The sequence below is a fragment of the Nannobrachium achirus genome (assembly GCF_963921795.1).
Source record: "Nannobrachium achirus genome assembly, chromosome: 16".
Taxonomy (NCBI): Eukaryota; Metazoa; Chordata; class Actinopteri; order Myctophiformes; family Myctophidae; genus Nannobrachium; species Nannobrachium achirus.
Window position 1 is genome coordinate 29,005,974 of NC_137823.1, and position 27,850 is coordinate 29,033,823.

Sequence of the window (27,850 nt, forward strand, 5' to 3'; positions counted from 1 at the left end):
GCACAAATCGAACTGGGTTCGATCGAGAAAAAAACGCACGGTGGCAGCCACTCGTCGCACGGCTAATTCGGAGCCGGTGTGCATGAGGTCATAGAGAATCATTGTTTTCTTTTCAAAAAATTATATTGTCCGTTTTATCCGTGCGGTTAAACGCGCCTGTGTGCAAAGGGCTAAAGACTCCCTAAATTGGGAGATAAGCGACCGTCAGGTCGCATGTTAAAATAGGAACCGAGCTTTGTGGCACAATATCCTTGTTCATTCAGCCTCAAATGGCTTTTGGGAGTATAAACATTGAATGGGAAATGCATGATGTAATATCTCATTTACAGTATAATACACCACTGCAACATATTACACAGTATACAGTAGGTCATTTCATAATTTTCCCTACAGTATACAGGTCTACTGGTTATGTCACAATAAGCAAACATTTGGTGAAAATCTACAAGCCAACAACATGTCGTAATGCAACGCGTTGTAGCCTACAGTACATACATGTAGACGGAGAAAAGGAGGGCATCAAGTAAAGACCCCTGGGGGGCCCCGGTGAAATATATAAGGTTTGACACAAGCCCTATTGATGGCCTCCATAAGTGTATCGCTTGGATGGCTCGGGAAGTCCTTTCAGCTCAACCAGAACAAGTTACTCATCATTGGAGCAGAGACACAGAGGGAAGCACTCAGTTCCAGACAGCAGGCTAAAAACCTAGGTGTCATCATAGATTATAATTTAACCTTTGATGCCCACATCAGGTATTTGACAATATCTGTCTTTTATCACTTCAAAAAACTGCCTCCATTTCTCTAACAGGCAAATGCAAAGACTCTGGTAGGCTGAACACAGCTGCCTGTGTTTTGACCAGGGCTACTACAGGGGGTCCTTCAAATATTTGAGTGATAACCTTTTTCTTCTTTTTTATATTAACCACTTGAACCCTAGTGATCATATTCTGAGAACCGTAGCCAAATAGCAGATCTACAAGCTCACAACGCCTCGCACTGCGAGCCGTTGTGAGCTTGTAGATCTGCTATTTTCAGCAACAAGGTTTGGTGTAGAGGAGAAAAAGAGCAGACTAAGTACAGAGGGACAGGTCAAGGTTGTCAAGTATTGACGGTTCAGGTGGTTAAATATCTGAAAAATTGTCATGAATCCAAAAGATTGTGCTGTCAAACAACGAAACTATGGAATCTATGAACAGATTGTGCGGGTTCCTGCTTCATCTCTCTCCCAACTAAGGGGTCCTTGGCCTGAAAACGTTGAAGACCCCTGGTCTAAAGTACAGCCAGAGTTCTGTAAAATGTATTGAAATTTAATGACTGCAGAGGCAGAGCCTGTCCAGACGGGTGTAGCCTTTGAATTGAGGTTGTGTGACTGCAGCCCTGGTAGCAGCTGATCCCTGCTGAGCGGAGCACAGGCTGCCTGCTGATCGGGGCTTTCAGAAGCCGGGAGTCCGGAGCTGTGAAGGTCAGCAGGAATACTGCGAGGCTGTCATAAACATTTAGCCCCAAGGGGGAGTGGATGGCAAGGGAGTTCATTTACAAGCGTGCACGTGAGTGAGCACACACTGGAGCGTGCTCGCGCGCGCACGCACGCGCACACACACACACACACACACACACACACACACACACACACACACACACACACACACACACACACACACGTACACACACACACACACACACACAGGAAAATATAAAAACATTCAGTATACACAGCACTGAGTGCGCACTCACACACACACTCACACGCATGCACGCATACACAACACACACACACGCACGCACGCACGCACGCACACACGCACACACACACACACACACACACCCCACCAGGCCTCGCTACACTAATGAAAAAAAACATGATGCTTTGACACCCCCACCCACACACTACCGCCCCCCCCCCCCCACACCCCTCATTGGGCTTTAACAGCACTCTGTAATTCCGCAGAGCTGCCAACTCTATTTTGAGAAATGGTCAGATAACGAAGGCTGCAAGAGACAAAGGTTTGACATTTACAGAAATCATCGGGAAAAAAAATGCTCATCCCTGCATAATATCGTGTACTGTAGAGAGTGAATGTGTGCATCTGCCATCTGAAAACTGAACCAGTCAGATGCTTTGAATAACTAATTTAGCATAGCATTGAAGAGCAATGAATTAATCAAATCACTACTCACTTTTTTCACCAAGATAATCTATGATCTATGTTAGATGAATATACAGTATAAGTATAAAATAGTAGGGGTGCCCGCTGGCCTACTGGTCCAGGCGCATACCACTTAGGATTGCCACATACAGTAGGCATGGATGCCTGGGGGCATCGCCGGGGAGTGACCTTTGTGTCACTCCCCATCTCTCCCCCCATTTCCTGTCAGTCTACTGTCCTATCAATAAAGGCATAAAAGCACATCTTAAAAAAAAAGTATAAAATAGTAGGTTTACAGATAAAACAAAAATCACACCTGTGTGAAGTGGAGCTGTGTGTGTGTGTGTGTGTGTGTGTGTGTGTGTGTGTGTGTGTGTGTGTGGATCATGTGTACCGATTTTTGTGACATTTGAAGAAAATATGTAGGAAAAGGAGCAAAAAGTGTGTTTTGGAGAAAATTCAAGATGGCGGAAAATCTATCATGGCGCAAATGGGCGTGGCCTATATGGGGAGATGCGTCATGACCCAAGGAATCCAGGGAAAAAATATTTTTAATTTTCCGACCTACGGTTCAAGAGTTACAGGCCAAAACGTAAAGTGGGGTGTTATGGCGCCACCATGCGGCCAAATGACACAATTATTTTTTATTTAATCCTTGAAATCATTATGAACCTCCTCTCCAAGTCTTGAAACTCTAGCCCCTATGGTTTGCGAGAGACAAATAATTGAATGTGAGTTTTTGCGATTCCCATTATAAGTCAATGGGGAAAATTAATTCACTAATAAATTAATATCAATTAAACTATAGAACCTTTCTCTTAGAAAAGTAATAGCCCACAATTCCCGAGTAAGCCGTTCGATTTGACATATGGCGCGAGTGTGTGGTGGCAAAACTGTGGGACTAGTGGCGTGCCGAAGTTTAGGAAGTTCAGGCTACATACAGACACACACACAGACAGACAGACACACAGACAGACAGACCCACACGGCCACGTATAGGGAGCCTGTGCTTCACACAGCTCCAAAAAACTCTAAATTGATACAATTCAAAGTAGACTTTTTATTTTAAAAAGCCTTATCCTCACATCAATGTACACTACAACACTTTAAGATTATCCCTCTCAGAAACTCATCAATATTGACCGACAAAGCGATGCATCGACTCCTGTTTCAGCTGAGTAACTGGGGATGCTGTTTGTCTTGGGATAGAACCCAACCCCGCCAAAACACCTCCGAGACGACCTTGGCTGTTTACACATGGAATAACAGAGGCTATATTGAAGCCGTGAAAGCTCCCAGTGTCCTCCGCGTCTCGCCTCACCGGACCGCACACCTCTGTTATTGTTGGACCGAGACAATCCAACGTCGGCCTCTCCAGAGTGACGTCTGGAGCTGAAATTAAATTAAATTTTCCACATGGATGTGCTCAGAGATTTGGTTGCCTCTCGCCTCTTATAAGTAAGTACCTCAGGATTTAATCACAAGCAAAGCCTTTTACGCTTGCATGGGGATGATTTGAATTATTGTAAATAATGTACAATGTATAAAAATGTACATTAATTCGATTAAATTTCATGTGTGCAAGGATTTATAGTGTAAATCAGTGTGACTCCTAAGACAACATCTAGACATACTTATAGAGGTACAGTAACTACAGGTACAGTACATGTATAATTTTTGCACCCATACCGTAGCAAGCCACTTGCAGCTTTATATGCCAAATAACCAAACACCCTATAGAGTGCATTGCAACACTCAGTTTGTTGATTCATACATGTGCACTTATTTATACAGCACAGGCACTGTAGGTATCAATGTGTGTAGCATTTGTACATTACATGCATACATATTTAAACCAGCTCAGGTATGATGACACAAACAGAGAAGTGGAGATGTTTTTTCTGGGACAAAATATGGTACTGATTTTGGTATTTGTACACAGGGTTCAGGAATGACAAATATGCAGCACATTCAATCCGGCAGGAACCAGCATTCATTTCAAGTACTATAACTGTAATCCATTCCAGAATTTCCTTGACGCCATAAACTAACTTAACTCGCATCTCCATTTATGGGGATAATTTACACGTGCAATAAAATGTCACCTCCTTTAAATCATGTTTCTTGTAGTTGTTTCCACTTGGACTTAACCCGTATTAAACCTCCCATCTTGTTTCATGTCTGTACGCCTGTCACTCTCTCTGTCTCCTACATTATAGCAGGTGTCTGAAAGTCTACGGTACCTAGTAAACACACGCGCGCACATGCGCATGCACGCACACACGCACACTAGGGCATTCACCAAATATTCGAATATTCGAACATTCGAATATCAAAGTCACTATTCGACGTTGTTCACCCAAGTCGAATATTCGCTTATTTTATTTTATTGTTTTCTTTTTAAAATAGTTTCTAAAGCTTGGCTAGATAGGAAGTCATAATAATGAGTTGTCAATGCCCCTGGTGGATGAATTTGTTAATGCTCTATACGAGGGGCTCTCAAACCTTTTTAGGCAGTCACCCCCAAAATAAACATATTTGAACTGGGGACTCCCACGCTGACAAGCACTTGGAATTGTAGGTATTACATTTGATGTGACTCTGTTCCGCAGATAAATATTGTGAAAATAGCAGATCTACATGCTCACAATGCCTCGCAACGCGAGGCGTTGTGAGCATGTAGATCGGCTATTTTCACAATGTTCGCCTCTTGCTTACTTAATATTTGACAGTTTGGACAGTCCTGTCGAATATTCGACTATTCGAATACTTAGAGGTCGAATAATTCGAATACTAAAAATCACTATTCGTGAATGCCCTAACGCACACACACACACACACACACACACACGCACACACGCAAACACGCGCACACACACCCGGCAAAGCATATTTGCAGGCATTGTTTAAATCTAAAACGTGTCTAATCTGTAAAAAAAGAAAGGTGTTGCAATGAATCAACCTTGTGAACCATAAAAGATAATGGTATAATAGCACACAGAAACTATTGTAGCGTCCCGGGGTGTTAGTGGCGGAGGAGAGACTAACCACCCAGCATGACGATATACTGTATACAGTACGTTATTGTTCTGTTATTAGTGTGTTATTATTTGCCTACGGGAACGCAGCGGGTTGGGGGGGGGGGGGGGGTATGTGTAATTGTGATTAATTAATATTGCTTTATGGTCATCATTATTTAATGTGTATGCTCTGGGGTTAAATAATGAATGTTAAGGTGTAGCTGTGTGGGACCCCTAGTCTAAACCACCCACCGCTGGCTTGTAGTTTTGTGTGCTGCCGATCGCCAAGTAAAAGATCGGGGAAAGGTTACCAAGCTGTATTATTATTGAAACCACGCAGGGGCGTCACAAGGGGGGGGGGGGGGGAGTGGGATTGAGTTACTAGGGCCCAAGGTGGGGGGGCCTTAATTATTTTATGCTTTAACTATAGCAGATATACAAGCTCACAGCGCGGCACCGAGTGCTGCGCTGCGAGCTTGTAGATCTGCTATTTTTTTGAAAAGTTGTGAAAATGAGTGCAAAGCAAATCTTTGAATATATGTATTTTTTAAGCAAACTTTTGTAACTCAAATTTTGCTTCTGGGGGGTCCCTGGAACTACATATTTTGAGATGGGGGTCCGTGGCCTAATACATAAAATTTTTGGGGGTCTCTCACGTGAAACACCACAGACAAAGAAACATAGGCTTTTCAAAAAACCTTCAAAGACTTGCACAAACTTTCACGATTTTTCAAAAAAAATAGCAGATCTACAAGCTCGCAGCGCGGCCTGTGAGCTTGTATATCTGCTATTTTTCAATAGTTAAAGCAAAAAATAACGCAGCGAATCCTTGTACCCATGGGCCCAGAATTTCGTGCGACGCGTCTGAAACCACGGTTCCTTTCACAAGTTGAAAGACAGATAAATGGCTTCCTCACATTTGCCCTTTCTCCCCTGTTTGTGTGTGTGTGTGTGTGTGTGTGTGTGTGCGTGCGTGCGTGCGTGCGTGCGTGCGTGCGTGCGTGCGTGCGTGCGTGCGTGTGTCTGTGAGGCGGCGGGGGGGTTGCATGAGGATGTTAGTTCAGGGCATCTACCCATCCATCCTTCCTTCATTTATCCATCGCTAGCTGTCCCGTCTGGCCTCCTTCTCCCGGCGCAGAGAGAGCGCGGCAGCCGCCCTTCCTGCCTTTCATGCATGTCAGGATGGAGGTGTTTTATGTGGCCCTCTGTCCCCTCGCAGGTCCCCGCGGGGTGATTTACTGCATCAGGAGAAGTGAGGCAGGAGCGAGAGCAAGGGGTCGCGGTGGACCGAAGACTCTCCCTCCTTCCTTGGTCTAAAACGGACACATGACGGATAACCTGTGAAAGACCTTCAGAAGGTAGCAAAGGAAACCTTCTGATCATGGTGACCATGTTAGACTTACTGTAGCCTATCTGTGTGGTTTCAATTTAGTTCCTTGGTAAAAAGAAATTTCAAGGGCATCGTTAAAATCTGAGATATCCACCATTTAAAGAAAACATGACACAAACCAATATAACATTGACGTCTTGGAAATAAGCCTTTTCAAATGATTTGTTGACCTGAGTGCATTAACTTTTAGTCCACTCTACAGAGATTGGTCGACAAATCTCTCTTGGTCAACAAATCGCAAGAATACATTGCATTGCGTCAACTTGTGAGTAGGCTATGTACTGTAGATGAGCTATTTTTGCTACATAGCATGGGTATAAAAGCAGTTTACGAATAAAATACGAATTTATGTAAAACATGAAAGGATGAAATAATGTATGTATGTTCACGAAGTACCACTGGACAAGAAATGCATGTGGAATTTTGGAAGAATGTCAGATGCTTCTGTTAAGCTGAGCGTTCCTTTCAAGTGGTGATGGATGCGAGACAGGTCTTTATGGAGCTTTAGGGTGATCAAAGGTATGGCAGAGGTCTGCTGAGCTTTTATGGGACTGTGCAGAGGCGTCAAATGGGTATGGCATACCTTGGCTCCAGGGGGGAAAACATAAAAAAATAATACAATCCACGGATAATAATCATCATCAACATCATGCCTGTTGCTAAGGTATGGCAACATGACTGGTGTCTTGCACGCGCGCCTTCGTGCACGTGCAAGACACCAGTCATGTTGCCATACCTTAGCTTTTGCTGGACTGACGCCACTGGGACTGTGGTGGTCCGTCAGCGGCAGTCCAGGGGAACAGGAGGAGGGATTCGGGGATAATTCACTTTTCCACAAACACGCATCTGTGTTCCTCCCCCACCGACTGAATTACCTGAACTAATGGAGAATGGTCCATTCAGACCTGTTCCCCACTGTTAGCATAAATTAGAGAACTTCTTAGATTTTCTGGGGAAGGGAGGGCTTTGTGTATAGGCCTATAACAGGTGACATTTTAAATCATGTTTACAGGTCCATGCATGCAGTAGGACCACTGTCTTGCAGAGTCTAAACATTTTACTTTTCGGATTTACGATGTATCTCCATTGTCTGACTTTTTCCAGGGGTCAGGAAATGTTGAGTACAAGTGAGAGACCATTTAATCTGCCAATTACACCGACAGCAACAAAGAATAGGTGGAAATTACAATGTAACATTCCTAGAGCACACTGGTTATATGATGCAATATGTCTTCGAGGGATACCAATAAAACATAGGCATCATCCTTTACGCTCTGTGATGATTTCAGTCTTTTCCTATTTCACTTCAGCAAACATCACCACTTAGCCTGATCACTAGATATAATAACAATCCATTCTTTTCTCACAAAAGCTAAAGCCGAGGGATTTCAGGTGGAATGGCTGTAAAATAATTTACGGCGCAGAGAGAGAGACGTTAAGATTCAACATGACATGCGATATGTTATTGTACCATGATGTTATTAGTTGGCATATCCCATTTAGCCACTGCAGTGGGAGCATGTTTAATTGAAACCACATGTCAGAGAATTGAAATAGTCAATTCTGGGTGGAAAAAGAAGTAGATATGTATAGTTGATTCTGGCAGAAATGTTGTGTTTCATTTTTAACGGTGCCGGTTGACTGATTGAGATTTACAACAGCGGAGATGTGAATTATGTCCAAGAATCTAGACCCCTTGATGAAGAAGACTTAGATCTGTGTACAGTTCCAAATACTATACTTTGCTACATTAAGAATACAACCACGTGAACCCTAGCGTCCCTATTCTGGGCATGTCATAATGGGCAAACATTCAGCAAAAATAGCAGATCTACAAGCTCACTAACACATCGCAATGATAATTGGTGTACATGGGGGAAAAAGGAGGGGGCCAAGTAAAATATTCACATGAAATGTTGTTTTCTTTTGTTCTTTTATGTTTTTATGATGTTGTTCTCTGGCTGTTCTGTTTATCCCACATTCCCTCGTCTCGCTCTGTTTTTCCATTTCTTGCTTTCATGTAAAAATGGTTCGCTGTATGGGAAAGGACCCGTTTTTATACTCTGCAGCAGTTACCGGTATGTGGAATGGCGTCTCTAATCGGCTTGCAGGTTACCTGTAAGCCTTAAGTCGATTAGCTCCATTGTTAACTTCAAGTCCTCCATAAAGAGCTGGACAAAGAGCAGCTGGTCTTAAGTTGTAACAGGTTCCATTTACAGTATAGCCAATATGTATTTTTTTCTTTTTGCTATTTTAGTTGTCTAGCCCATTGGAATTATATGAATGAGTTGATAGTTTTCAGTGAAATGGACAAGAAAGAGGTAGAGAGAGGCACGCAGCAAAGGTCGTAGGGAACAGGACTCGAACCCGCGACACGCTGTCACTAAGGCTACATTGAACCCGGACTGCAAGGCCAGCGATCCGGACCACAAATGTATTTATTATTGATTTCATGTTTCTGTATGTCTCTGCTACCCCCCTAAACACTCAGTTTACACTCATTTGCACTCAAAGGACCACAATGAAAACAAGCTCTTGAGTGTTTTTGTGTTCTATCCTTTTGACACATGCATTATTGCGACTGTAGGTTGCAAGTTTAGTATGTGAACGGTCACAGATTGTCCGTATGTATGTATGTATGTATCTCTGTCACGCCTGAACACTGTGGTTCTATGGGTTTGTCGCTCTGACATCATGCTCTGACGTAACTGTGATGTCAGGGGAACCACTCTTAACATAATGGGTTTGCTGCTCTGACATCACGCTCTGGCTTCACTGTGATGTCACACTAACAAAATCCCTTTTATGCCCATATATGGAGTTCCCTGATGTCATCAATATTAAGCCCATATCTAACAGGACTTCATATGGGAATGCCCATATATGGAGACCACATCGGCCACATACAGTACCACACTAACGGCTGATTCTACAGACAGGGATCTCCATGTAAGGGATAAAAGGGTATTATGTCAGATCAGATGTCATAGACATCATAGGACTTTCACATAGTAAGCATGTTTGGGCTCTCACAGCATATCTCCATATATGGGTACCAGCGGTCTCCATATATGGGTAAGTGGTCCGATATACATCACTGACCAGATGGCCAAGTAATGTCGCCCTGAGGCGTCTTACTAGTGTGTAATTATAATGTGTTCATATACTGTATGCATTTTTTTTCAATAACAATGTCAATCAAAGAACTTTCGAAGAAAGCATGGATAAGAGACAGAATATTAATCACTTTCTCTCCTTTTTGTCACGCTCTCTGTCACTTTGACTTTTATCTCTCTATTACTACTTTTGCCCCCCCCCCCCCTCCTCCTCTCTCTCAAGTCTATTATCTCTCTTTCTGTAATTGTGTGGTTAGAGACACAGGGTCACTCAGGACAACAGATTCCATGTCTGATGTACTGCTAGTAGTTGTATAGTATCTCATTACAGGGAGGCCAGAGCTAAATCAATATCAACACTCTTCTTCATCTAGCAAATAGAATACAGCAAGCAATACAGCCTCTTAATATTAAAAGCAACCAGCAACAAAATGTATACGGCAAAACATTTCGGCACTGATTTGACTGGAGTGGGTATGTCGGGGGTAAATAAGGACAGGGATGGTCTTTGCTAAGGCTGGGTGTTTATGGACAAAATATTCATCATATTCTGTTCTGTATTTTAGGTATTTCTGACCAAATACTTCAATAGAGGTATGCACAATGCACATGCATAAAGTGAATGGCAAGTTCACTCGAGTTGAAAATCGAGTGGCAAAGTGAGTTTAACGTTGTTTAACGTTGTTTAACGTTGTTTAATGCAATCAGTAGGACTTTTCTGTTTGGATGTATGGGCTGTCAAGGCCAGAAAGTAGTTTTTTGCCACTCAGTAGGCATTCCCGCGTAACTTGAGCCTCGACCTTAACTCTTCAGTAGCCTATAGGCTATAGGCTTGGCCTGTGATAAAGTGGATTTGTAACATACTGACTTATTTATGTACATTATTTTGTTCAGTTACATTGTTGTGTGTGAGATTATAGGCAACTATGACCACTGATTGATATATTATTATTAAACAACAACACCTCCTTATTCCCATATGAGATACAATAATCCATCACACAGAAATAAGACAGGAGAGTGATCAGAGTGAGAATGGTATGTTTACTATGGAGAGAGAGTATTCAAGACAGGTACAGTACAGAATAATCAATGGTTCGTGCTCTCTCTGACAAATTATGTTTTGACATGAGTATAAGTATGGTCATTTCATCAGTCAATGGATGACGTTTCAACACAAGACAAAGAGTCCATATACAGGGTTCCTGGGAGGAGAGATGTCCTTGCTCGTGTCTGGATGACACTGAGCCTTATAAACCAAAACAATTCTCATTGTTTTCGGTACAGGCTCCAGGCAGTTGATAAGGTCTGATTTCAACCAGACGGAGACCTTGTGTTGTACTGTACATGACATTTTATGACACAGTCACTGTGCCTTCAACTTCAGGTGGTCATCAATATGTATTGATAAAAAGATGATATGAACCATAACAAAATACCTATCAATTCCACCGGCTGGTTAATATTGATCTTTTTATCAAATAGATCAACAAAAGAAAACAAAATAGGCACACAGTGGGATGAAAAATGGTTAGGGTTAGGGTTAGGGTTAAAACATTTCTTCAATAGTAAAAGGACTGTAATTATCGTTAGGGTTAGAGTTGACATGACATTAATGACAAAAATGTTATCATGTTTACACATAAATGAAATAACCCCTTGTAATCAGATTGATACGTCAAGATTAGTTGATCAGTCTTCCCCTGCAACCTGTCAGGACAGAATAAAAATAAAAAGGGGTCCATAAGTCCATAAGTCCTCGATATGATGAGGGCTAGAGACAGAGCAAAGTCCAGGGATCGAGTTGAGGTTTTGTTGGAGATGGGTTGTAGATGGGCGGAGACGGGTCGGAGATGGGTTGTAGAAGGGCGGAGACGGGTCGGAGATGGGCGGAGACGGGTCGAAGAGTGGAAGAGGGTTCTTTAGGTGGGTTTCAGACAGCTCCTATGGACAGAAGCTTGCGGCAGTTCACTAATATCGATACAATGGATTCTTCAGTCATAATTATAGCGGCTTAATTCTTCGACAGTGCGATTTCAGAATACTCACAGGCCCGGGAGGCTGCAATAGCCCCCCGCTGTGATGATGGCGCGTTCGCACTGCCCTCTGGCCTCTGGTGGTTCCTTGGCACCGCCTGGCGTCCATCGGGCCTAGAGGATGACAGTGCTTGGCGGCAGATCACTTGTATTTCAACAATTTACAATCATAATTTCTCCACCTAAATGTTTTTCAGTGCATTTCCGTTACCCACCGACAACCAGAGCATAGCTCTGGTCCTGCGGTTGATTGGCTCGTGCACTGGTGACCCATCGTCTGTTGGTGGTGCCCCTTTTCACTCTCCGCCCTCTGTATTTTTTCCTCCGCTGTGGTGTTGTCATGGTTAGCCCTTATAGCCGGGCAGATAACAGAAATAATCGTTCACTTGCGGATACAAGCACCAAAATTGGCACACATACTCCTTAGGGATTGCTCTTTTCATAAAACCATCTGGCCAAATCAAATTTCAAGATGGCGGCCATTTTTCAAGATGGCCGCCATAAAATACCATAGACCTGTCCTATTTGAATGATCTTGGTGTCAAATCATACATTTTTCACTATGTAGAATCCAAATTTGGACCCATGGACTTACTCACTGGCTTCCTTGTACCATATATCAGTCCCGGAATCCTAATATTCTGCTAAATTAGAGGTTTGTGTTATGTCTGACTCGGATAAAATGGGTGGTAGTGTATATCTTAGTATTGTTAGAGGTTTATAGTGTGTGTGTGTGTGTGTGTGTGTGTGTGTGTGTGTGTGTGTGTGTGTGTGTGTGTGTGTGTGTGTGTGTGTGTGTGTGTGTGTGTGTGTTGGGGGGGGGGGGGGGGTAATGTAGTAATGTAGTAACTCAACAGAGCGGATTTCAATGCACAGCGGCTGACGCGGCTAAAATGCATGGTAGATATAATAGCGCCGTGGGATCACTCTTTGTCTAGTCTCTATTCTTCGACCTTTTCGACTTGGGTAACCCTGCCAGGAGTACAGGAGTACAAGACTCCTGCCGACATAGCTCTGGGGGTCATGGAGACACGCAAACTGCCTCACCACGATAAGGTGATGATCCCGTCGAGGCAGGAGGTAGTTTTTTTTTTGTCTTTTCTTTTTTTTTTCTTTTCTAGGGCCTAGGCAGTATAGTACAATAGTATAGTAGGCCTAGACTACAACGCTTCTAAACCTCGCACCTGCAGCTGCACAGTGCCGTGCAGGTCAGACCAAAGTGGTAGCATTTGCATCGACTGCAGCATTCCAACTTGCATCCACACTTGGTCAGCTGCTGGCAACTCTCTGCAATGGGTGGGAGCTCAGTCCAATCAATCTGCCACAGATCTCCTTTCTTGGTCCAGCCCCAGTTGTCAGGAGTCTGCATTTCTGGTTGACATACTGTTGACTGACTACAGATGCAGGCCGCTTGATAGGAAGCGCGCTTCACATGTTGCTTCAGTGCTGCTTGCGTTGGAGGAATGGCTTCGTATGGCCTCTGCTTCCGAGCAAACAAGTCCAAGTCATTGACACCTTCAGCTGTGCTGGATCGGTCGTACATCATGACCACAAACTTCTCCAAGGTTTTCAGGTCTTCATCATCCACTACAGGTGGGTAATGGCTGAGTTTGCTGAAGACACCAGAAGCCTCATCACAAACATTCCAGGTTTGCCACGCAGACTTCTTCCCCTTTACGCGGAATGCTGAAACAACATCGCAGCCAGTGAAGGCATGGAAGAAGAGCATCCCTTTGCTCTTTTCTGCAAGAGTGCAACACAGGTCATGAACAGAATCCACTTTAAGTTCTGTCTTTGGCCAAAGGCAACCCACTGCCCAGCCCTGAGGCTCATAGGGCAGGAGTCTATGTCCTGTTTCTGTGAGGCTGCTTGATGTACATTAAGTACCCCTAGTGGACATGATAATAGTTTGTCACAGGGACATACCCCAATCCAGCCTTTGATGCTGAGGTCATAGATTCAAGATGTATGACAAGGTCCATATATGGAGTTCCCTGATGTCTTCAATATTAAGCCCATATCTAACAGGACTTCATATGGGAATGCCCATATATGGAGGCCACATTGGCCACATACCACACTAACAGAATCCATATATGGCCAAGACAGATGGCCAAGACAGCCCATATCTGTGTGACTGGTTCTACAGACAGGGATCTCCATGTATGGGCATAAAGGGTATGTTGTCAGTTGTCATGGACATCATAGTACTTTCACATAACAAATAACTGAGTAAGCATGTTTGGGCTCTCACAGCATATCTCCATATACAGTACATGGACCTCCATATATGGGTACCAGGGGGTCTCCATATATGGGTAAACAGCCGTTTGGATGGCCCCCTGTAGTAACGCTGAGGACACCTGGGGGTCCCGGACCCTGTGGAAGACCCCTGGTATTAGCTACAGAGCCCAGGTACAGGTACAAAAGCTTTTATTCTTCAAGTATGATCTAATTGTTCTGGAGCAGGAGCAGAGCAAGGACTGTACTGAGATAGGCTCAGGGGTCATTCCGGGGGTCCCAGGTGAGGAGAGACCCCCACCAAAAGTCATAAAGGTTATTCTGGCTGCTTCAAAAGTGCAATATATGAACTTAGAATGTTTTAAAACCTTCAAAACAACTCTAATATTATGAGAATTGGACATTAACTGGCTGACATACTGTTCTGCGAGGTCCTAACATAGATGACCCCCCAGAAAGGGGGCTGGGGTCAGGAAAATCTGACACCCATCATTTTCTGACAGTTTGGTCCCTGTAAAAGCCAAAGCAGTAAAAAAATACATTTTAGCAAAGAAATCCTTAGAAGTACACTTCTTATCACACTAGGTAGTAACTCCGAGGACCCCCAGGGGTCCCGAAGCCCCTGTGGAAGACCCCTGGTATTTGTTACTACTTTTTTTTTGTTTTCAGAAAAAAAGTTTATGCTTCAATTATGATCTAATATGACATTGTTCTGGAGCAGGAGCAGAGCGAGTACTGAGAAAGGCTCAGGGGTCCATCTGGGGGGTCCCAGGTGAGGAAAGACCCCAACCAAAAGTCAGAAAGCTTATTCTGGCTGCTTCAAAAGTGTAATAAATGAACTCAGAATGTTTTAAAACCTACAAAACAACCCTAATATTAAGAAAATTGGACATTAACTGGCTGGCGTACTGTTCTGGCATGCAGGTCCCAAACTAGATGACCCCCAGAAAGGGGGTGGGGGTCCGGAAAAGTTGACACCCATCATTTTCTCATAGTTTGGACTCTATACAACCAGGATCTGCAAAAAGATCAATTTTAGCACAAAAATCCTACGGGAGCTGTTTTTTGGACGCATCGCACCACACTATTAGCAGAATATTAAGATTCCGGGACTGATATATGGTACAAGGAAGCCATTGAGTAAGTCCATGGGTCCAAATTTGGATTCTACATAGTGATAAATGTATGATTTGACACCAAAATGATTCAAATAGGACAATTTTATTGCGGAATGCAAGATTACTGTATATTCAATGGCGGCCATCATGAAAATTGGCCGCCATCTTGATTTTTTTTTTGGCCAGATGGTTTTCTGAAAAGAGCAATGCCTAAGGAGTATGTGTGCCAATTTTGTTGCTTGTATCCGCAAGTGAACGATTCACCTGTAATATGCACTTTATCTGCCTCGCTATTATAGGTGTTGAGTGGCTGTAAGCCGTTCTGATAGTCTGTTTGTGTTGGGCAGAAGGATTAATGCACACAACACAAACATACTCAAAACATACAAAGTTTTAAAATCAAAAGTTTCAAAATCAAAATTAAACGTTAAACAATGAAAATCAAAGCCTAATCCAAACAATCAAGCATACTCCCCCCTCTTGACACAAGGTGTGGCAAAAATGATGTTGTTGATGTTTGGGGCTAAATGGTTAAAATAATAAAAATAAAAATACATTTTCAGACCACAGATTTATAATCTGTTCACAGTTCTTCAATTATTCAAAACTTTCAAAACAAATTAAAAATGACTTAAAATCATAAAATAGTTAAATCAGTGTCCAATGTTTCTTAATAGGCCTACCAGTAAGTCACCCAAAGAGGACCTGGGAACAGGAAGTTCCACAATCAGAATGTTGATGAAATCAGTAGAAAGGAAGACAAAACATATCTAACACTTTCTCACACATACCCGCCATGGCCATGGCACACAGTCACACGCACGCTCACGCACGCAGAGGCAGAGAGGGAGTAAAGTGTCCGAGCCTCTTCTGTAACATAGGCACTGTATGAACAGGGCCCCTTTGACATCAGAACACAGACAGAAGGTTTAAATACAAATAAAAGATAATAATAACAAAATAAATAAAATATAATTAAATGGACACCAGCCCCTAGGGAAGCAAAAACAAAATGAACGGCTCCACCGGACATGGTGCCCCTTTCTCAACAAGACAGGAGGACAGAGAAAAACGGACAAAATCAAATGTAAATAAAACATGAGGTCAAATCCGTCCAGTCCAACCAAAATAAATAAACCTGTCATAAACCTGGAAAAACAAAACAAAATGAAATGAACAGTTGACATGAATTTATATAGTTACTGTAAGACATGATGTAATATCATGTCAAGTGGTCACCTCATGGGCTGGGTTGACCTTAATCAGTGGACAGAACACAACTGAGTTGTTGACATGATGGTGAATCTTGTTGTTGACAGCTCTTGCCGTCACCCCATGAGGATAAAGATTGTTTACTGAAATATGGTTTACCAGTGAAATATCAGACACTTGTTACAGTGTCAAGGCTGTCGGAATCACGATGTTAGAATACCAGGGTGTGTTAAGGAACATAGAGTGGCAAACATCACTTTTAGGAGAAACACATAGAAACAGATTCACACAACAGAGTAAGACCCATTTTGAGAGAAACAGTATGTAACAAGTCACTTGAAGTTTATAACGATCCCCACAGTTTCTCCAAATAAAATAAAACATAGGCAGAGCTAGCGCAAGCAGCAAGCGTTAAGCAGCAAGCCTAAATGCGAGCCAGCGACTCACACATACCGTACAGTACTGCACGGCCGGACAAACACACATGCACCACTGCTCACTTCATACTGGGTTTGATTTTTTTCCTTTTCTTTCACTCAATTGACCAGGGGAGAAAAATAGGATTAAAACACACATACATACAGTACATGTATCCATGTAGACAATTTCTCATACATTTACACACATGGGTCAGTCAGTTTAGAGGTCATCATTCAGAAGGGGGCTTCTTAGTTCTCAACACCTCAGCTGGCCTGAGATGGAATTAAAAATAATAATAAGACTAAAACAAAGACATGTAAGCATAACATAACCATAACTTCTCTCAGTAATCTGGTTAAATAAGATAGCTGAAAACCAGCTGTGTCGGGCTATAGCACTTGGTCAAGAGATTTCCTACAGAACAGGAACACAATGCTGTTCTGGCGGTTATCCCAGTGAATGAACTGGAATTAATGATAAAATAACCATAACTTCTCTCAGTAATCTGGTTAAATAGATGAAATCTCGTGCTCATAACAACAACGTACACACACAGTTGCCCGTGACCAAACGGCTGTGGTGCCAAACGTGTAAGACAAAGCAACAAAACAATAGACTAAACACAACATTAAACAATAAAACTGCAGCTGTGTTGAGAGCTATAGCTAGACTCTCAAGACAGCAGGTACAAATCTTTAAGTACTGGACACCTCTGTGATTTACAGTCCAAAAAGGCATGAATAGCCTACAATGAAAACTGAGAAATAGATTTAGAAAGTTAAGGTGTAGAAAACCAACTTCAAAGACTTAAAAAGAATAACGCGACCGATTTAATGTCTGTTTTTAACAGGGCCGCAGATAAAAAGTAATTTGTAAGGCAAACCGGAACGACGAAACAACGGAATTTGGAACACATTATTTAGGACACAGGGGCCTCATGGACAAGGTTAAATCATGGATAAAAAATACGATTTATAACAACTTAAGCAAGTTTTTGTCTCATAACTATCGAAGGAAGGGTTATGAGTGTAATGAGAGACATACAGGTTTTCTTTAGTGGACAAAGGCCTGTAGTAGTAGTGAGAGCAGAGAGACTGATAAGAGATAGATTCAGGCTACTCAAGGCAATCTGTTCTGTAGCAAGTTGGATTATTTTGAAAATATTCTAGACAAAGGGTGTGAATTGGGGTTCCTTGTAAATTGATTTAGTGTCTTTATTATTGTGATAATCAATAATGTATAATAATCTAGTATAGTTCACCGGCAATAATATCTACCAAGATTTAAGATGCAGTGATGAAAGTAATTGAGTACATTTACTTGGGTTCTGTAATCAAGTATGGTTTTGAGGTATATTCTTTGTTTTCTGAGTAGTTCCAAGTTTCAGTATTTTTATTTCTATTTTACTAGATTTTAAGACAAATATTAGACTGTTATTTCCACTAAATTATTAGACTTTGAGACTACATTATATGAGCTTGTAGAGCTGCTATTTTCTTTCACATGGCGAGAGAGAGGGAGATAGAAAAAGACAGGAAGTAACAATATTGATTTATTTTAGGTTAATTGAGAGACAGAGAGCATATTAGAGAAAGAGAAGAGTATAAATGTTGAATTGTATAAATTCAACATTTATACAAGTTTTTGTCTCTGAGCCTTTAACTTCCTGGGCCATATTAACCTAGTCTGACAGTGTGTGAGTTGTATTAGGGTACCTGGGTGGTGTCCTTGTTGGCTCTGCTGTCGGCTTGCCCCTTTGCCAATTTGAGTGACATGTATGATAAAACAGTGAGCTCACGTGCCATGGTGGGGAGAAAAAAATCCTGGGGGTTCCACCGACAGCAGGTCCAATCGTCCAATCGGTCCACTCCTTGAGAAAGTGGAGAAGGAGACATTTTAGTTCTGTCTTAACTTAAATTGTCAGATACATTTTAAACATTTGAATATTATTAGAGGCCTTCATGCCAATTATTTTACCAGAACAGAAATGGTCAAAATACGGTCTAAAAAATAACATATAGCTTCTCACTCTGCTTCGCGACGGCAAGCGAGGGGGTGAGAGGCGCAGAGTAAACGGAGCGAATTCGGTACCAAAACAGACAGATAACAAAATAATACTGGACAATTATTGATAAAAATAACCACGCTATTTCTTATGTGATTAAGTGGCTGGGTTAAATAACACCGGTCAAAAGATTTCCATCCGATACAGGCAAAACCTCTGTACTGGGAATCCTCCAAAGACAGGAAAAACCTCTGTCTGGGTCAAAATAAGTCCACTTCTCCTCCAAAGACAGGAAAAACCTCTGTCTTCTACCCTTTTTTTTAGAAACAGGAACAACATCTGATTCTGTGGACTTAATGAAATCTACTGTTATAATAACACCAACTGGGGACTAGCATCAACCATGACCACCGGCGGCTATGTCCAAATTCTTTAGAACCAGGCAAACCCTCTGATTCTGGTAAACAATGTGCAACAAAAAGCAACAAAAAGGTACCGAGAGAAAAAAAATAGTTTCTGTGAAGTTTGAAAATCACAGAAATAACGACCGATAAAATGACCATCTACTGTTATCAGATAAGGGTTAATTTACGACGCGTGTCAAACCAGAACATAATTAGGAGATTTCCGGCTCCTCGACGGAGGGAGAACAATAATTCATCATTAATTCAAAATTCAAAGACACGACACATAATGTTACAGAGGCTGATAGGTATTTTGTTATGGTTCATATCATCTTTTTATCAATACATATTGATGACCACCTGAAGTTGAAGGCACAGTGACTGTGTCATAAAATGTCATGTACAGTACAACACAAGGTCTCCGTCTGGTTGAAATCAGACCTTATCAACTGCCTGGAGCCTGTACCGAAAACAATGAGAATTGTTTTGGTTTATAAGGCTCAGTGTCATCCAGACACGAGCAAGGACATCTCTCCTCCCAGGAACCCTGTATATGGACTCTTTGTCTTGTGTTGAAACGTCATCCATTGACTGATGAAATGACCATACTTATACTCATGTCAAAACATAATTTGTCAGAGAGAGCACGAACCATTGATTATTCTGTACTGTACCTGTCTTGAATACTCTCTCTCCATAGTAAACATACCATTCTCACTCTGATCACTCTCCTGTCTTATTTCTGTGTGATGGATTATTGTATCTCATATGGGAATAAGGAGGTGTTGTTGTTTAATAATAATATATCAATCAAAATGGTCCTACGTCGCCGCATACAGATGTAATCTTGGCCGACCGATGGATGGACAAGTGACCGTGGGTGCACTTTCTCTCCCCCGGTGGGTCGGTTTTACAACACGTATAAAAGAACCAGCTGTGAGTTTGGAAGTTTACTGTGTTTTCAGACAAGGTTATTATTTTGACAACAGTACAATTTATTTTATAACATTCCCTGCTTGGACATCCGCCACTGGACCGCTGGACACATGGTTTTCTGATTGCATGCTCCACGGTCCGAGGACGGATCTTTATGCACCACTGGTGACCGGAATAATATTTTAAGATAAGTATACTGTTTTCTTCAGTTATCTGTGCGCGATGAGTCGCTTCTCAGTTTGAATTATTGTTTTGATTTTTGATATTTCAGGGAGTCGGACAAGGCTAAATAATGTTTTAGTATCGCTCAGTCTATTTTACCTTCACTTGTTTTAACACATAAATTGCTCGGACACATCCTATCATAGGCTATTGTCCCCGCCAGCCCAACATAGGGGAAATACAGTAGGACAGGAGACACCATTCATTATAACATTCTTTTAAATTATAACATTTGTAATTACTTATTAATCCTTTATAGTTTACGGTTGGCCCCTGATTGATATATTATTATTAAACAACAACACCTCCTTATTCCCATATGAGATACAATAATCCATCACACAGAAATAAGACAGGAGAGTGATCAGAGTGAGAATGGTATGTTTACTATGGAGAGAGAGTATTCAAGACAGGTACAGTACAGAATAATCAATGGTTCGTGCTCTCTCTGACAAATTATGTTTTGACATGAGTATAAGTATGGTCATTTCATCAGTCAATGGATGACGTTTCAACACAAGACAAAGAGTCCATATACAGGGTTCCTGGGAGGAGAGATGTCCTTGCTCGTGTCTGGATGACACTGAGCCTTATAAACCAAAACAATTCTCATTGTTTTCGGTACAGGCTCCAGGCAGTTGATAAGGTCTGATTTCAACCAGACGGAGACCTTGTGTTGTACTGTACATGACATTTTATGACACAGTCACTGTGCCTTCAACTTCAGGTGGTCATCAATATGTATTGATAAAAAGATGATATGAACCATAACAAAATACCTATCAACCACCCTTCGCTGTCTGTGGAGCAAAGCATATAGGGCCTATGCCACATAAGCCTATCAGGATGATGCCAAGTCACGGACATGTGTTGTATTTGCATTTTTGCACTATTAAAATAACTTGATTGTCCCCTTGTAGCATGTGTGCCTTTCTATGCAGCTCTCTTGTTGACTTTTTTCAATGTGGAAATTTGCTAGCTAGAGAAGCATCATTTAGTTTGTTAGTACTCATCATGATTCTTCATCCACACTGCATGGCCCCATATAGAACCTCACCCGTCGCTGCATACTGTTGTGCTCCGAGATGAGGTCCTAAAAAGATGGCGTAGCGATCGCTGGACTGCCGCAACAACTAGTTGGAAAACACTCAAAACTACATTTTATCCAAAAAGTAAAGGTAGTTCCGAGCTCCCAGACTGTGGTTTACCTAACCTCGGTACATAAAACATGAACTACGGCATGAAACAACGCCTTAAATCGCTAGTTTTGTAATGTTTTCCCATTCAACTGGAACTCCCCCGGCGGCAGTTGCCTGTATCTGCTACAATGGGAAAGATGCAGTACTTGCACCTGCCGCCGGGGGCTTTTCTGAATTTAATGAGACTAAATAAGCGATTTAAACCGTTTTCCCAACGCTGTGGTTGATGTTTTATGTACCGAGGTTAGGTAAACCACAGTCTGGGAGCTCGGAACTACCTTTACTTCTTGGATAAAATGTAGTTTTGAGTGTTTTCCAACTCGTTGTTGCGGCAGTCCAGCGATCGCTACGCCATCTTTTTAGGACCTCATCTCGGAGCACAACAGTATGCAGCGACGGGTGACCACACTGCACAGAATATCCCATGCAATTTTACCAGAGCACTGTTAGTCAGTATTACCTGCTTCCACCACCTCTCACGACGAGGACGTAGGGTTGGATTTTAAGAGGCTAAAATGTTTTTAGTTGGGCGCCTGGGTGGGTCACCAAGAGTGCATAATATATGGTCCTTATAAGGTCCAGAGGCCCTTTCTATCATGTCATCGTGATATGTGCTCTTTCTGCTATTACTTCGGTGAGCCACACCACTCGCCCCTTTTTATCCTTTAGATAGTTTTTCCCCCCTATACACACTGCACAGTTGTCCTGGGGAAGGGGTTTAACCTATCATGGGAACCTCATCACATCATTTCCTTTCCCAGATTACAATTATTTATACATTTTTTTACATTTATTTTTCTTTGGTTTAGTCATCGTAATGAATTGACCAATGGTCCTGACATCTTTCACCAGGCCCCCTGACACAATTTATTTTTGGAGATAAGAACCTTGATTTTACACCCTCTTATCCGTAATTCTTTGAGTGTTCGGATCCTTTTTTTCAAGGCCATGTAGGATTTGTAGCATTAGCCTACCATCTTTGAGCCATTTAGATGTTTTAAATCTTTGTAAGCCATGTAACCACCAATATGTATTACAATAGCAATGTAAAAGAAAAAAAAAAATCTTTATGGAATCATTTACTGCTGCCCTCCCTCAGAAGAACAAGATGGAGAACTGACAAGATTGTGTTACAGAATCATTTACTGTCCTCCCCTCAGACGCAGCACAAGATGGAGGGTGGACTCCTTTTGGATATTATAGTCAGACAGTGTGCGGCCATCTTCCAGTTGTTTGCCAGCAAAGATCAGCCTTTGCTGGTCAGGGGGGATTCCTTCCTTGTCCTGGATTTTGGCCTTGACATTTTCAATGTTATCACTTGCCTCAACCTCCAGAGTAATGGTCTTGCCAGTTAGGGTCTTGACAAAGATCTGCATTCCTCCCCTCAGACGCAGCACAAGATGGAGGGTGGATTCTTTCTGGATGTTGTAGTCAGACAGTGTGCGGCCATCTTCCAGCTGCTTGCCAGCAAAGATCAGCCTCTGTTGGTCAGGGGGGATGCCTTCCTTGTCCTGGATTTTGGCCTTGACGTTCTCAATGTTATCACTTGCCTCAACCTCCAGGGTAATGGTCTTGCCAGTTAGGGTCTTGACGAAGATCTGCATGCCTCCCCTAAGACGCAGCACAAGATGGAGGGTGGACTCCTTTTGGATATTATAGTCAGACAGTGTGCGGCCATCTTCCAGTTGTTTGCCAGCAAAGATTAGCCTCTGCTGGTCAGGGGGGATTCCTTCCTTGTCCTGGATTTTGGCCTTGACATTTTCAATGTTATCACTTGCCTCAACCTCCAGGGTAATGGTCTTGCCAGTAAGGGTCTTCACAAAAATCTGCATGTTTGCACAATTCCGGTATACACAGTGAATAAAAAAACGTCCTATTTGACTTAGACCTGTACTCTGCAAACTGTGAAGCCTGAACCCTCTTTTATGTCGGGGTTTGCCGGTGACATCACAGTTCTGACCTCATATTGTGAATTTGAGGCATTGTCTCCAAAATTAGAAATTCAAGTGCAGTTGTTGCAGTACTTGATGGCCTCTGTATGTCATCAGTCATCAATACTGTGGCATCAGGCATCTCCATATTTAGGCAAAACTAGAAGCTCGGCCGCCCTTCGAGCGGGGGCCTGCCAACTCGGGAACGATGTAAATAAATAGGGAATGAATGCCCGTGTATCGGATCGGGTCGAGGCCGGGCACTGCACTCCCTGCTGCGGCGGGGAACGCACGTGCCGAAGTCTGTTTAGTGCAAACCCGATAATACCTGTTGTCATAGGACCCGTTTTGACCATCTGTTTGCCTGTGTCCATTTATGCCCATATATGGAGATCTATGCAGACACAGTGCCGGTTCCGGAAAACTCTGATGTCAGACATCAGCTCCGTATATGGAGATTCCGAACCTTTCGCGCCGGTTCTGGAAAACCGCGTATCGGGTCGGGTCGAGGCCGGGCACTGCACTCCCTGGCCTGCTGCGCCCGTTCTTGAAAACCGCGCATCGGGTCGGGTCGAGGCCGTGCATTGCACTGCGCGCCCTGGCGGGGAACGCGCGTGCCGAATCTGAAGCCGGTGGGACGAACAGTTCTCGAGATACGCGGATTACATACATATTTATTGTAAGATAATATAAATATTGGTCCACTCCATAATACGGTTTTATACAGGTTTTAGCCTAAACAACCACTCAGATATTGAATTTTCATGTTCTAATTCCAAGCCATTTCAGATGCAATACCAAAATGCCCTTTGTTGGCAACGGGGCACTGTCTTTGTGCTAAAATTGGAAAGATACAGAAAAGATACCAAGGCACCATGCTAATCTTTTCTGTATCGTTCCAATTTTATCATGGCACCATGCTAATCTTCTCTGTATCGATCCAATTTTAGCACCACTTTACCCCGCCCAGGTGCCCAACTCATAGTCTCATTAGAATTAGCCTCCCAAAAATCGGGTCGAGGCCGGGCACTGCACTCCCTGCTGCGGCGGGGAACGCACGTGCCGAAGTCTGTTTAGTGCAAACCCGATAATACCTGTTGTCATAGGACCCGTTTTGACCATCTGTTTGCCTGTGTCCATTTATGCCCATATATGGAGATCTATGCAGACACAGTGCCGGTTCCGGAAAACTCTGATGTCAGACATCAGCTCCGTATATGGAGATTCCGAACCTTTCGCGCCGGTTCTGGAAAACCGCGTATCGGGTCGGGTCGAGGCCGGGCACTGCACTCCCTGGCCTGCTGCGCCCGTTCTTGAAAACCGCGCATCGGGTCGGGTCGAGGCCGTGCATTGCACTGCGCGCCCTGGCGGGGAACGCGCGTGCCGAATCTGAAGCCGGTGGGACGAACAGTTCTCGAGATACGCGGATTACATACATATTTATTGTAAGATAATATAAATATTGGTCCACTCCATAATACGGTTTTATACAGGTTTTAGCCTAAACAACCACTCAGATATTGAATTTTCATGTTCTAATTCCAAGCCATTTCAGATGCAATACCAAAATGCCCTTTGTTGGCAACGGGGCACTGTCTTTGTGCTAAAATTGGAAAGATACAGAAAAGATACCAAGGCACCATGCTAATCTTTTCTGTATCGTTCCAATTTTATCATGGCACCATGCTAATCTTCTCTGTATCGATCCAATTTTAGCACCACTTTACCCCGCCCAGGTGCCCAACTCATAGTCTCATTAGAATTAGCCTCCCAAAAAGTACCGCACCCTTCTCAAGGGGGCCCAATAGGACTGTGCTTGTGTGTTCACCCTAAACTGAAGACAGATTTCAAAAGAGTACCGTTCAGACACGCCCATTCAGAAAATCACTGAAATGAAAGGCAAGGCTTAGCCTTAGAGTTAATGAATTGGGTTTTTTGGGCTGGAAGAGACAGTGGGAAGACCAAAAAACAAGGAAAGAAATTAAGAATGTGAAATTCAATTCAAATGTGAAAACATGCATCATCAAGCTGCTCTTAAAAAATAATATTCTAGACACCTAATGAAGAATCACAGCTATAGGCCCATATCAAACTCTCTGTTTCAAGAAAAACATTGAAAAAGCAGTTTTTCAACAACTGAACAATTTCTTAGCAGGATTTCGACCACACCACAGCACTGTCTGAGACTGCTTTTGTTAAGGTGTTAAACACAGGCAAGTGGCAGCACTTCAGTCTTAGCATTACTGGATCTTAGTGCTGTATTCAACACAGTCTCTGTTTTGTGTAAAGCACTCTGAATCGCCTTATTGCTCAAATGTGCTATACAAATAGCCTTGCCTTGCCTTACAGTACAGTACAGTACACAGGATTCCAGTACTATTTACCGAAAATGTAATGTAAACAAAGCCATTGCTGCCTTCAAACACGGAAAAATAACAAAAGGTTCAGCACTTAGGCCTACTCCAAACAGACTTAAAATGCAGACAGGGACAAACCTCCATTACACCAGGGTTTATGGGCAATAGAGGCTCAGGGGTAGAGTGGCCGCTTGGCAACCAGAAGGTTCCCAGTCCAATCCCGGGCTCCCCCAGAGTTACTGTGGAGGTGTCCTTTAGCAAAACACACAGATGAGCAGGTTGTTGCCTTGCATGGTTTCCTCCACCATCGGTCTATGAATGTGTGTGTGAATGTAATGCACAATCTATGTAAAGCGCCTTGGATAAAGGCACTATATAAATGCACCATTTACCATTTATCTGGCCATGTCCAAGTGAATAAATGTTAACATCTTCACCTAATTTATATCTTGTATGAGATAAGGTTTCCTGTGTAGATAAGCTGAAGATCTTACTAGGATCTCATTTTAGTTGACCTTGTACCAGTGAACTGTACTGGCATGGAACTTTACCTTTCCTATGCAAACTATATACATTCCTCTAAGAGCCGCATCCCACTTCCAAGCCCATTCACGCCCCCTTTACATCGACTTCAACTCATAGGTAGGTGCTAGAACGTAAGGAATACCGCCCATAACTCTATCATTGGCCCCCCGTTGCCATGGTGACCGCCGTCCATTGGCTCGTATTCCCAGCTATGGGACCGGCGGATCCAATTTCAACCGAGGGGGGCGTAGCCAGAACACACACACACACACACACACACACACACACACACACACACACACACACAAAAAAATAGCTAATAGTTAGCTCACAACTTTCCACTTTTCTCTTTCACCTCAATCGCAGTAACATCCGTATACACCACTTGGCTAGGACTGATCACGTGGCACACGGAGTTCTTAACCGGAAGTGCGTCCGGCGGTCAAATATGTCCGACCGGAAACGTGCGCTGCGCCACAATAGTTCCGCCACAATAGTTCCGCCACAATAGTTCCGCCACAATAGTTCCGCCACAATAGTTCCCCCCCCCCCAATTTTTTTTTTTTTTTTTTTTTTTCCTTTTTTTTTTCCTTTTTTTTTTTTTTCCTTTTTTTTTTTCAAAAAAATTTTTTTTTTTGAAAAAAAAAGTTTTTTAGTAAAGAAGCGGGCGTGGACTCTAGATGTGAGCGGCCCGAAGGGCCGCGAACCTCTAGTACTAATACAATCTTCAATCAATCCATCAATCAATCTATACATATTTGCCTCTGAGATGTAGTGGAGTAGAATTAAAAGTATTGAAAATTGGAAATACTGAACTAAAGTAAGAGTACCTCATAATTGCACTTTAGTACAGTATTTGAGTAAATGTACTGTACACCACTGCCCAGAACCCCACTAATATGTATTGGGTCACACAAGATCCACACAGACTAAAGTATTCTCCAGGGACTGGATCAAGGCCCACAGTGGCCTTGCAAGAAAATGTTACACTATTATTTACACTATTAGGAAAATTCTAGTTAAATGGTATTATGTACTGTAGGCTATGTAATCTTATCACAGCATCCCCCGAACCCCTGCAACACAGGAAGGACAGAGCTTGAATAATAGTTGAAAATGTAGGGTAAATTATGTTAGATGAGCCATGAAAATTGCACCACAAAATCATTCTGACACTCAAGGAAAATTCTTGTGGGTCCCGGGAGGAAATGTTAACCCCATTTCCAGGGGTCAAGGGTGAACCAGCATGCTCCTTATACTCTGTGTTTGTTCAGTGGGTCAGCACCTGGATCTGGTTCTAATTCTAGATGCCCACTTGATATATCGTCACTGTCGGACAGAAACCTCGTATCTCCAAGCTTCACATTTGTAATTCTTTTCGCAAAGTAAAGCACTGCTTCATCACACAAGGCCGTCGCACAAAAGTAGTGAAAACAGCAGATCTACAAGCACACAAAGCCTCGCAGTGCGAGGCGTTGTGTAGTTGTAGATCTGCTGTTTTCACTAGTTTAGTTCATTTTTAAAATGATAGATACAAAACGAACGGTCTTGGACATACAAGGTTTCCA